The sequence below is a fragment of the Mytilus galloprovincialis genome, chromosome 4 (assembly GCF_965363235.1).
Source record: "Mytilus galloprovincialis chromosome 4, xbMytGall1.hap1.1, whole genome shotgun sequence".
Taxonomy (NCBI): Eukaryota; Metazoa; Mollusca; class Bivalvia; order Mytilida; family Mytilidae; genus Mytilus; species Mytilus galloprovincialis.
In genome coordinates this window covers 50,312,315-50,318,578 of record NC_134841.1, presented here as the reverse complement: position 1 = coordinate 50,318,578, position 6,264 = coordinate 50,312,315, and the positions used below count along the sequence as shown (strand labels likewise).

General features: G+C 31.3%; 1 long non-coding RNA gene across 1 annotated transcript; it reads left to right on the top strand.

Annotated features, from left to right (window-relative positions):
• The first annotated feature begins 2,081 nt into the window (after positions 1 to 2,081).
• LOC143072363 (uncharacterized) lies at positions 2,082 to 4,853 on the top strand. The gene is made up of 3 exons (XR_012977150.1): positions 2,082 to 2,144; positions 3,070 to 3,134; positions 3,453 to 4,853. It is a non-coding gene; the product is annotated as an uncharacterized LOC143072363 (long non-coding RNA).
• The last annotated feature ends 1,411 nt before the right edge of the window (positions 4,854 to 6,264 follow it).

Genomic DNA, 6,264 nt, shown 5'->3' with positions numbered 1-6,264 from the left:
ATTTAACAAATTTGTAAAATATATATAATTTGTGTCAATTTTAATTCCTTTTTAGGTTATAAAACAGTGCAAAGTTTTCATGAAGGGGAGTAATACTTGTGGTATAATATATCTTAAATACAAGTACGTATATAATTCCTCTATTTAAACAAATTTTATCATAATAAAATAAGTTAACAGGGAAAAGAGGTAATTGCACTAGGCTTAAAGTTGTAAATTTGAGGTCAAATGGGGGTGTTTTTTGTTGACTTAAGGTTCTAAAATTTTGAATTGATCACACCGATGTCATTGTAAAGACTTGTGTGCAGGCTTTGGCTAAACCACCAAATGAAGTTCCAACAAAATTACAATTGTTCACCAAATAAGACCCTGAAAATGGCCCCATTGATTCAGGTCAGGATATGAAGCTTGAAGGAATGTCTTTTTCATTTGTATTGACCATGCAACAGCAGTCTTTTAAATATAATCTAATTTATAATTTTAGTTTATGTTCCTGTAGCCAGCCAGTCCCAAGTTTCAGTCAAGATGGCAGATGGGTAGCAACTCCATGGAAGATGAATTAGATCTTCAACCAAGTCCAAGGCTTTGCCATGTAAGCAATCAAGCAGCAAGGATAGCAGCTGGAATGAAGATTAATTATTACATTGATCTTCAACCAAGTCTGAGGCTTTGTCATGAAAGAAATAATGCAAGTATATTCAAGCCAATTAATTCTGCACATTATCTGAAAAAAAGTGATAGTCTATAAGGATTATCTAAAAGGCAACACACATTTTTGTTATTTTGCACATTTACAACACACAAGAATAGATATTTATCAGTTTGATAAATGTTTTTCAGGTACATGAATAAAATTTTATACCATGAAAAGTCAATCCTGATAGCATTTTTACTTTAAGGGAGACTAGTACAATAAACAGCAAGAAAGTTTCTTTCAGTGGGAGATAACTTACTATTACGCAATCAGAATACAGAATAGATTAATAGAAATTTAGGCTGGCAATTTAACAAATTTGTAAAATATATAATTCGTGTCAATTTTAATTCCTTTTTAGGTTATAAAACAGTGCTAATGTTTTCATGAAGGGGAGTAAGACTTGTGGTATAATATATCTTAAATACAAGTACGTATATAATTCCTCTATTTAAACAAATTTTATCATCATATAATAAGTTTACAAGGAAAAAATTTGCACTAGGCTTAAAGTTGTAAGAGTTCAAATGTTTTTTTTGTTGACTAAAGGTTCTAGACTTTTGAAGTTTTTCCTCCCTCAGCTCACTACTGATGACCTCTATTTTTGGCGGTATGAACCAAACAGGAAGTTGTATAAATGATTGTTTTTCCCTGATTTGACTAAAAAGCGATAAAGTGTATTGTTCACCAAATAAGACGCATAAAAATGACTCCATTGATGCAGGTCAGGATATGAAGCTTGCAGGAATGTCTTTTTCATTTATATTGACCAACAGCAGTCTTCTAAATATAATCTAATTTATAATTTTAGTATATGTTCCAGTAGCCAGCCAGTCCTAAATTTCAGTCGAGATGGCAGATGAGTAGCAACTTTATTACAAGATGTTTACTTAGATCTTCAACCAAGTCCGAGGCTTTGCCATGTAAGCAATCAAGCAGCAAGGATGGCAGCTGGAAAGAAGATTAATTATTACATTGATCTTCAATCAAGTCTGAGGCTTTGTCATGAAAGAAATAATGCAAGTATATTCAAGCCAATCAATTCTGCACATTATCTGAAAAAAAGTGATAGTCTATAAGGATTATCTATAAGGCAACACACATTTTTGTTATTTTGCACATTTACAGCACATTAAAATAGATATTTATCAGTTTGATAAATGTTTTTCAGGTACATGAATAAAATTTTATACCATGAAAAGTAAATTCTGATTTTTGATCTCAAGAGAGACTAGTACAATAAACAGCAAGAATGTTTCTTTCAGTGGGAGATAACTCACTATTATGCAATCAGAATACAGAATAGATTAAGAAAAATTTAGGCTGGCAATTTGACAAATTTGTAAAAATATAATTTGTGTCAATTTAAATTCCTTTTTAGGTTATAAAACAGTGCCAATGTTTTCATGAAGGGGAGTAAGACTTGTGGTATAATATATCTTAAATACAAGTACGTATATATGAATGATCTATAAGGCAACACCCAGTTTTGTAATTTTGCACATTTACCATTAATTAAAGTGCAACACACAATAATAGATATTTTATCAGTGTGTTAAGACGTCTTAATACACAAGTCTGTATATAATTCCTCTATTTAAACAAATGTTATCAACATAAACCCTTTAAGAAAGAACCATTGCATAGGTTTATGAACTTAATCAAGAATCGCTCAAAAATTATAATACCAAATAACCATGGAATTTATTTTAAATTTCAAGCAGAAGAAATAATGCAAATGTCATAATTAAAAATAGTTCCAAGTTCAAATAATAGACTGTTATTTGTTAATTACAGATCACGTAAATGCCCTTAAATTTTGTTAAGCCTGTGACATTTTAGACAAAAACTAGACATGTGGTTTTCATAGAAGTCTAAGGGTGAAGTAGGACTGGCTGATTTTTTATTAGCATGACACAGGAAAGTCGAGGGTCTGGGATAAGATGGAAAGCCATCATACTTGGTCAAATTGTTTTCCGTCACGTGTAGTTGACCATAATGTACCACCATTTTAATTTGACAATTTTGAAAGAAGTTATGGAAAGTCTTTCACAATTTTAAGTATTGTGATCATGAGAAAACTTCTGAATACAACTCCTCTGATCGAGACTCATTTACAGAAAGCTCCTGTACCTAATTGGATTGTTTTCCCACGTATAGTTATAAAAATAAGGTATGATTGCTAATGAGACAACTATCCACCAAAGTTCAAATGAAGTGGATTGAAGCAATTATTGCCACATTGATGTGTTCTCTGCATCTTCTTTCACCTTGATACGTATATATATCACCTATTTCTATGTAATGTACATATAAGTATACCAACAGTGATTCTTTTTTTACTATTTTCAATGACTAAGCATTTCATTTTTCAGGTAAGCATTACAGCTTGTCTGTGCAGATTGATGTTGGAAATTGCTATATGAAATGACTTTTAAAAGTAAGAACTGATTTATAGATTTATGAAATTTTCTATTTAAGATCATGTAAATTCCCATGATTTTTATAATGTTTTTACAATTTAATGTTTTCTGGATTGACATGTCAAGTTTTAGGAAGGGAAAAACTATTATTTTGAAAAGTTTCTCTTGAATAGTTTAATTGTATAATGTTTTAAGCCATTGGCCCATACTGGCGTAAAGTGCTTTTCAAAAATTTCAATAAAGAAATAAAGTTATTCCCAGTTTAATTGCTACTTGTTGCCTATTACAGTTTCTGAAAATATGACAGAAAATTGAAAAGTGTTATTCTTTTTCAGATATTAATTACTGTGGCTGAAGGATATAAATGTGTGATTACTCTACATACTCCTAAATTAGAGATGTTGTGAAGATTCTTAACATGTTGACAGCTGGGCGCTCTCTCTTCAGGAGACATAAGATTTAAAATCCCCATTCTGACAGGACATGACTGCCAATCTGTTTATCCTGCCTGAGTATCATGCACTACCAAACAGATACCTTACTTTTACATGTATTTTACTGCAAGTCTGAAGAAGACCAAGAGAGACCATATTTCCTTTTGGGTCTTTCTAACTCTACCAAACAGTTTCCAATATGAACAGTTCATATAAATCTTGCATACTTCTTCTTGTATCATATACATGTTTTTTGATGGATTAAACTGTATAACTATTGTAATTTTAGCACTACCAGAGTAATTATAAATGAACTGTTTTACAAATAGAGAGTGAGTGAAGCTATGACAGTAAACTGGATTAAGAATGTTAAATAAAATATGTTTTTGCAAATTTGGACGACAATTAATTGCAATTATGTACCGTTTCAACAATAGAAGTAGTATATACTTGCAAATCCATACCATTACATCACAGGAAGTAGTATGGTTGTCTGAGCGAAGCCAATTGGAAGTACGTACCTCTTAGTGAAGCTAATTGGGAGCACACCCTCTGTCTTGTTGCGAAGCTGATTGGAAGCAGTACATATATACCTCTGTCTGCTAAAGCTATTTAGAAGCAGTACCCCTGGCAGAGAGGTCCCAATTAGAAGTATGTAACTCTGAGGGAAGCCAATTGGAAGCATGTACCTCTGCAAAATTTGATTAAAAAGTTATTCAACAAATTTTATTTAACATTCTTTTTAAAGTTTACTTATCACTTCACCATTTAGTAGATCATTCTAATAAATTACTACAACACACGACCAAGTATTGTTATAAGGGTAAAATACTTTATAAATTTTAGTTTATGCACCTTTAAATGATAACTTATCTTACTGTAACTTTTTGAAAGCTAAGGTTCCTCAAGATCTATAGGGAGAATGATATAAGTTTGCTGTGAAGGGCATATGATACAGTAACAGGGGAGGTAATGACGTTGCTACTGTCTAATGTTACTTTTAGCCATGTCAAATAGTTACATATCAGGAAATGACCCATTTTTTGACTTGACAAAAATAGGATTTTTATTTTCAGTCTTTGGGTCATGTATAAAAAAATGGATTTTCAGAAAGTTGGCTTCTGAGGCTTGAACTTCTTTTCTTTACACTTTTGAACCCCAACCAAAAAGATACACTAGTTTTCTCTGCCAATTAAAAGTGTTGTGTTTATGTATTTTGTAGCATGATGCCTTATAATTAAATTTTGCTTGTGTTTCATAGAATTCTGGTTGGAAATATTTTGAAAACCTAGCTTCACTCTACCCAGAGTGTCAAGTTTCTTTTTATATACTCTAACTTTTACATGATCATGTATTTTGTTTTGAATAGTTCTCCTTTATTATAGTGTCCAAAGTATAACTCTTGAGACAGTTCTTCCAAGCAAATAGTTACAAAACATTTTTCCACTATATATTGATTTTATCTGGTTTTAAATACTTCATTAATTATCATTATAATGATTTTCTTTATGTGTATATGTTTATACTTATGAGTTGTTGTATTCATGTATATTGTGTGTATAATAATTCCCTAGTCATAAAAGTATAACAGGAATTGATTGTCTTCTTGTGTATGTGTTATACATGTGCATGTAGGCGTAGGAATTTTAGCACCAAAATATTTTAGTTGTAAAGTGACATCTTTATGTATTTTATTTCTAACTTGAACTTTGAACATTGTATTTTTAGGGATGTTTTTATTTACATATTTACAAACAAAACAAAACAATATTCGTCCGAGTATGTCTCGTGAGACGACTTGTCGCATTGGGTCGGAGCATATATGACTATTTATGCACCGATGGGTCGGACCCAGGTTTCCAGTTTCCCATTATTGGGTTTGTTTGGTTGTTCCTGGCCGGCGAGGTCGTTGATGATCGAGTTATTCATTTGTTCAGTTATTCAGTTTACATTCATGTCAACCATACTATATCTCTTGTTAGTAACAAGGTCTACTTTACTAGCTAAGTTGTACCTAATAGTATATTTCAAGGTTTTTGTTATTGGGAATAATTGTGGTTATTGTTTTTTTCATATATTTATATATTAAGACACATGTATATAATTATTTAATAAATTCCGTTGTCCACTATGCTTGCTGGGCTATCGGCAACACTATATATATATTGTATTCATTTATGCCTTATAATAGATATTTAGCGTATAGGGTATACATATAGTTATTCAAATGCAAAAGGTTGACATGACATTATTTCTTTAGTACTGGTACAAGTCATTGAAATCATATTGTATAATGTATGTTTATATTGATAATTTGTCTTATTAAATGGCAGCTCACAATATGCTGTACTTGAGCTAGTCAACAAACATAAGTCTGTGTTGTGTTTTTCTTTAAGGAGTTAAAGGTTAAATGTGTTTAGTTGAAAGAAGACTAATTTACGATCCTATGTCCTTCAAGCTGTCTGAGTTATTGATAAAAATCAGATGTGGTATGATTGCCATTTAGGCTCAACTCTCCACAAGACGCTAAATGACACTAAAATAAACGACCATAGTTCACAGTACAGCCTTCAACAATGAGCAAAACCCATACTGAATAGTCAGCTATAAAAGGCCATGAAATGACAAGTTTAAAACAATTCAAACATTTGTTTTGTTAAGCCTATATATATATTTGAGGGAAAGAAGTTAAGGTAATATTTTATATATAAGT